The sequence below is a fragment of the Physeter macrocephalus genome, chromosome 1, assembly GCF_002837175.3.
Source record: "Physeter macrocephalus isolate SW-GA chromosome 1, ASM283717v5, whole genome shotgun sequence".
Lineage (NCBI taxonomy): Eukaryota > Metazoa > Chordata > Mammalia > Artiodactyla > Physeteridae > Physeter > Physeter macrocephalus.
This window is the reverse complement of record NC_041214.2, coordinates 38,660,487-38,666,371: the sequence shown is the minus strand read 5'-3', so window position 1 is coordinate 38,666,371 and position 5,885 is coordinate 38,660,487. Positions and strand designations below refer to the sequence as shown.

At 39.6% G+C, this 5,885-nt stretch overlaps 1 protein-coding gene and 1 pseudogene across 7 annotated transcripts in view; both read left to right on the top strand.

Moving 5' to 3' along the window:
• ANKRD28 (ankyrin repeat domain 28) overlaps positions 1–5,885 on the top strand; it is a 178,859-nt gene that overhangs the window by 111,162 nt on the left and 61,812 nt on the right. The gene's annotated exons all lie outside the window — the stretch shown is intronic.
• LOC112061987 (uncharacterized) lies at positions 983–1,101 on the top strand (annotated as a pseudogene).

Genomic DNA, 5,885 nt, shown 5'->3' with positions numbered 1-5,885 from the left:
GAGGGAAGAGATATGGGAACATATGTATATGTATAACTGATTCATTTTGTTGTAAAGCAGAAACTAACACACCATTGTAAAGCAATTATACTCCAATAAAGATGTTAAAAAAAAAAAAGCAGTAGGAGGTAAAGCAGAGGTTGGGAGTGTTCCAGGTAAAGACTTGCTTTGGCCCTTAAAGTGATGTGGAAAACCAATGGGGAGTTTTGGGTGGAGGGACAGAGGCTGACCTAGTTTTTTAAAGATTCACTCTGGCTGTGGCTTCAGATTCTTGACTGTGTTGTAAGACATGTCTACTCTGCTTTTTGTTGTTTTTAGGCTTTTATCTTTGATTGCTTTATTTTCCTTTTCTCTTTCCTGATTTGCCAGCTCTCATCTCTTTGCATTGTCTTACCTCTTTCTTGGAGCTTTTCTTTGAGGTCTCTGTTCAGAACTTAATTTCTCTGAAGTTGTGTATAAAGAGTAGTTCACAAATTCTTCCTCTCCTTTCCTGGGATAATTTCTTTCAAATATATTTACCTATTAACTGTATTTTGCTCAGTTTACTCTGCTTTTGTATATTTTTGCTCTAGTCCTGTGCTGAAATCCTTTAAGGTTTTTTTTTTTGGCCACATCATGCAGCTTGTGGGATCTTAGTTCCCCTACCAGGGATTGAACCCAGGCTGTTAGCAGTGAAAGCGTGGAGTCCTAACCACTGGACTGCCATTATATATCACTGAGGAATATGCTTTTTCCAGAACATCTGTTTGGAGTAGGGAGGGGCAAAAAGTTAGCGTCACTTAACGTTTGTTTCTTCACATAGCTCTCAAACCAAATGTGTTTTCTTTCAGTCCTAGTAGCATAGCTTCCTTTATTCTTGATGTACTACAGATAGTTGGGGTGACCCAGCAGCTCCTTGGATCACAGGTTCTTAGGTTGTGATCGATGGTTGATTGGCTCTTACCCTCCATCTCCAGCAGCTCTGTCAAAAATAATGAAGATTGTTGAGGTCTATCCCGACCTGTAAACCTACATCGTTGGAAACGCCTCATAGATTAATTGTGGTTTCCTTTACTCATAGAACTACCTGTTAGATCTGTGGGAAAGAACTACAAGACAGAGCTGCCAAGTAAACTATGAAAAACCTAACAAACTTTTTATCTTAGGTATTGGCATATCCCAATGATCTGTACTGTTCTAGGGTGTGATGGCTTAGGAGTGAATATGATTTGAACCTAATACATTTTTAGAGGGTGTCAAATTCAGAACCAGGCAGATCCATCTCCTGACCCTAAACATGGTCCTAAAGTAAATCGCTTGAGGAAATTGGATCCCAAAGATTACAGGTGGGGAATTTTGAAGTGTGTCCATATTTCATTGGCGATCAAAGAAGCCTAACTAAAAGAATTGTGGGCTGACTCACATGATAGCTTCTTTTTGAAAGGGCTGTTTTATCTTGAAGATTATGAGTTTGGAGGAACTAAGGTGAATGGCAGTGGAAAGAATCAGAACATGCGAAATTCCTTAAAAATTTATTGACTTAAATAACTTTGTGTTACACATAATTTAAAAAAAAACGCTTTAAAAAAATAAATAATGAAGATTCTTGCTTGATCTCTCCTGTAGCACAGCCTTACCTTGTTCTTCTGTGTTATAAAGGAGGATTCTCCTGTGGATGACCTATAGATCATCTAAAAGGGTGTTAGATAGGGATTCTAGGACACAAACAGTGGAGAGAAGGGGGCAAAAGGACATGCACACAAACACACTCTTTTAGTCAAATTGGTAGCCTTCCTGAAGAAGCTTCACTTGATGTCCATGATGCATTTTTAAGATTCATGGATGAGGGGTATAACTTTTGACATGTTATATGTAATCAAACAAGTGAATCCTTCCATAGAATCTATATTGTAACGCTAGAGTCTAGTAGAATTACTCTTACTATTATTATTGAATGGAGTGAAGTAACTGGAAGCAGTGAGTGCTTACTATATCTCAAGTACTATGTTAAATTTAGCTTTTTCATTTATGACCTCATTTTATCCTCAACTCTGAAGGTATTATTATAGATAAAGGTAATGAAAACATTTAGAGATGTGATAACTGGCTGAAAGTTATACTGCTAATAGAAGCTAGAGCCAGCATAGTAAGTCAGACCCAGGCTATCTGACTGTGGAGTTCAGGCTATCTGACTCTTAACTCTGCTACAGTCTGAACTATGCTCCCCTCTACACTCTACCCACCCCCGTCTACTTAGCATTTAGTAAAATTTGTACAGGAAGTAAGTTTTGTTGAAGAACTTCTGTTTTAAGGACTAAATTTACTGGCTGCCTAAATATGGATATTTTTATGGGAGCTATTCATGTAATGCTTATATTTTTCAAACATAGGTTTACCAGTACCTCAGGCTGTTTCTAGCATGTGTTAGGTGGTTAAATAATGTGTTGTATTAGTTAATCATTTAATTGGCCTTTTATAGAAAATAAAGATCTTAATAAGGAAATATGTATACTGTGTTTCTGGTATTAAGAATTAGACCTAAAGTGTGTGACCTTTGAAAGACTGCAGTGTTGATGTATTAGTTTAGTAGGGCTGCCATCACAAATTACTACAAGATGAGTGGCTTAAACAACAAAATTTATTTTCTCACAGTTCTGGAAGCTGGAAGTACAAGATCAAGGTGTTGGCAGAGTCAGTTTCTTCTGAAAGCTGTGAGAGAAGGATCTGTTCTAGGACTTTCTCCTTGGCTTGTAGATGACTGCCTTCTTGTTATGTCTTCCATTGGTACATGTCTGTGTCCAAATTTATTCTGCTTATAAGGATCCAGTCATATTGCATTAGGGCCCATGCTTTAAAAAAAAAAAACAACCTCATTTTAACTTAATTACCTCTGTGAAGATCCTGAGGTGCTGGGGTTAGGACTTCAGCTTATGAATTTGGTGGTGGGGACACAGTTCAATCCACAATATCTATATATCCATAACACCCTCAAATGATACAGTGCACTAGCTTGGTGGTAGCCGGGGTGGGGGGGGTTGGTCTAGCATCACAGGTAGAAAAGTGGAAATGTACTTGCTTTTTGCTCGTTCTTCTCCCAACCTGAAAACGGAATCTGAAACTTTTGCCACTGCTTTTGGTAGACAGCCAAAGGAAAGCATTATTTCCAGTTTGGGAAGAGTGCTAAAAGTACTTGGCTCCTGGCCCAGCTCACTGTATAGGGACTATCTCCTCTGTGGCTTAGGAGCAGAGAAAAAAAACTATGCTCTGCAAACAGAAGTTTTAGAAAATTATTAGTGGGACTATAATTATTACAAACACATAGGAAAATAGAAATAATTTTAATAGCATCAACTCTCAGGTACTTCACCTAGATCGGAGGCTGATAGACTTTTTATGTGAAGGGTCATACAGACACACTGGCAACTACTCATCTCTACTCCTGTAATGCGAAAGCTACTTATTTAACATGTAAGTGAACAGGTGTAGCTATGTTGCAGTAAAACTTTATTTATAAGATAGGTGGCTGGCAATCTGTGGGCTGTAATTTGAAGATCCCTGGCATTGATTATAAAGATATTATCTTATCTATTTAATGTTAAAGTAAGGCAAGGTATTTAATAAGCATGAAATAACTTATTCTGAGTATTTCAAAATAGGGTAGAATATTATCACTGGAAATGGATCGTAGAGATCATTTACCACAGCTCTTATTTTACTGATAACTGAGGTTCAAAAATCAAAGAATTGGCAGATCTTGGTGAGTGATCAGATTAGGGAGAAAGCAGGTGAATTAGTCTTCTTGCAGAATGAGACCTAGAGTCACATGGGACACTTGTGATTTGGATGCCTGACTTTGTAGAGCTCAGAAACAGGTGCTCCCTGTGTTGTTTTAACCTGGGGCCTAGCCTCCCTTGAGAGAGAGACAGAGACGCGCATGGGCACGCACACACAAGGATTATTATTACCAAAATGAAGGCGTAGGCATATGAGGAGCAGCCCCAGGTCACACAGCCTGCTGGTTACAGAGCCATTATTAGATCACAGGTCTTACTCCTGGGCTCCATCCACTGACCCCTGACTGCCTCCTCATATGTCCAGGCCTCTCTTCAGCTGGATTGCTGGCTAGAGCCCAGGCTAGACTGATAAAAGTGAATCAGATTTTTTATTTTTTAAAATTACTTTCTGTTTTATCTCTAAATGTAGTAGACATTTATCTAATTTTGGAAGAAATTTTACCTTAAATATGTTTTTTCTTTTAAAAAACTACTGTTTCAGAATATATTTTATATGTGTGAATTAGTAAATGAAAAGATTGGGTGAAAGGAAGAAGGTTATCTGGATTTCTCTGTATAATCTAACTGTGGTATCAAATGGATACAACCAAGCTGTTTGGATGACCCTGCAGTTGATCTTTGCTTGCTGGTTTTCTTTTTGCTTTTAACGTATTGGAAATCTGATCACATCTCTGTTCTGGAAAGGTGAATCCAAATTCAGATATTTGATGTGACGTAGGTTCTGGCTGCTTGTTCTTCTTAAGGGAAAGCTCAGTTGATGTATATTTGATGGATTTGTGGGGGAAAGGGAGTCTAGTAAAGACAGTCTTTGATTTATACAGTTGGGCATAAAAACCTTGGGTTTTTCTAGATATGCTGCTAGCACTCAGGAGGCTTTCTTTGGGTGTCAGTTTGCAGTGGTCATCAGTGACATCATCCTCAAATTGCTGTCTTGTCTTCAGCTTCCACAGCAGTGCTTCTCCTACCACAGGGTGTCCCGGTAGCCTGACTGCAGCAGTTGAGATGGCGCTGCTATTTTATGTTCTTTCCTGTTTTAATGATTAGGAAGTAGTAAAGAAATTAATCTTTTCTTGGTGACTTAAGATCATCCTTTGGAATCACAAATATTATACTCTGCCAGGTAGAGAGCCTGTGATGATGCCACTGGAGCTGTTACATTTGGTTTTATTTCTCTCTAGGAAGACTATTTTGTGTTTTCAGTGGATAGGTTTTCTTTCTTTTCCCGCCTTCTCTCCCTCCCCATCTTCCCCTTTCCCACTGTCTCCTCCTCCCTCTAGGTCTGTTCCCCTCCCCCTCTTCCTCCTCTCTGTCTCCCTCCATCCCCGCCTCTCTCTCCCTCTCCCCTCCCCATCTCCTTCTCTGTGTCCCTCCCCTCTCCTTCTCTTTTTCCTGTCTTCGTCTTCTTTGTGGCTAGTTTTCAGCTGTTGGATTAGTTACTTTACTCTGGAAATGTCTTTTCCATTACTGGAATTACTTTGTAGTGTGTATATGAATATGTAGCTAATTTTGGAGCTCTGTGTGGAACAGAAGTCTGGTTACCTTCAGAGAGCTCACATGAGATGAGCTCTGGTAGCCTGGACGTCTGATGTGCACTGCCATGTTTATTGTTCTTAAGCCATTTTTCATTGTGCAGCCAACTGCTGCTCTTATAATGGACCTTGCTATGCCATGTTTGTCTGTAAATATATAAAGCACACACTAATTTACCCGTGTGGACAGGGGAGATATTTGTTGTATTGTGCCCTTAGAGATAGCTCAACCATTACTCACATACTTGACCTTTAATTTCCAAGGAATTAAAATATCTGATTAGTGTTACTAGAAGAAAGATGACTTAACACAATGAGTGTCTTCTGAGATAGGATATGATTAGATGTCTAAAATCCCATTGTGCTGATCTTCCTGCAGTTAAGTATCTTTAGAATCTTTAAAAAGAGCAAGCCAATTTTTTTTTTTTTTTTTTTTTTTTTTTTTGTGGTATGCGGGCCTCTCTCTGCTGTGGTCTCTCCTGCTGCGGAGCACAGGCTCCGGACGCGCAGGCCCAGCGACCATGGCTCACGGACCCAGCCGCTCCGCGGCACGTGGGATCCTCGCAGACCGGGGCGCGAACCC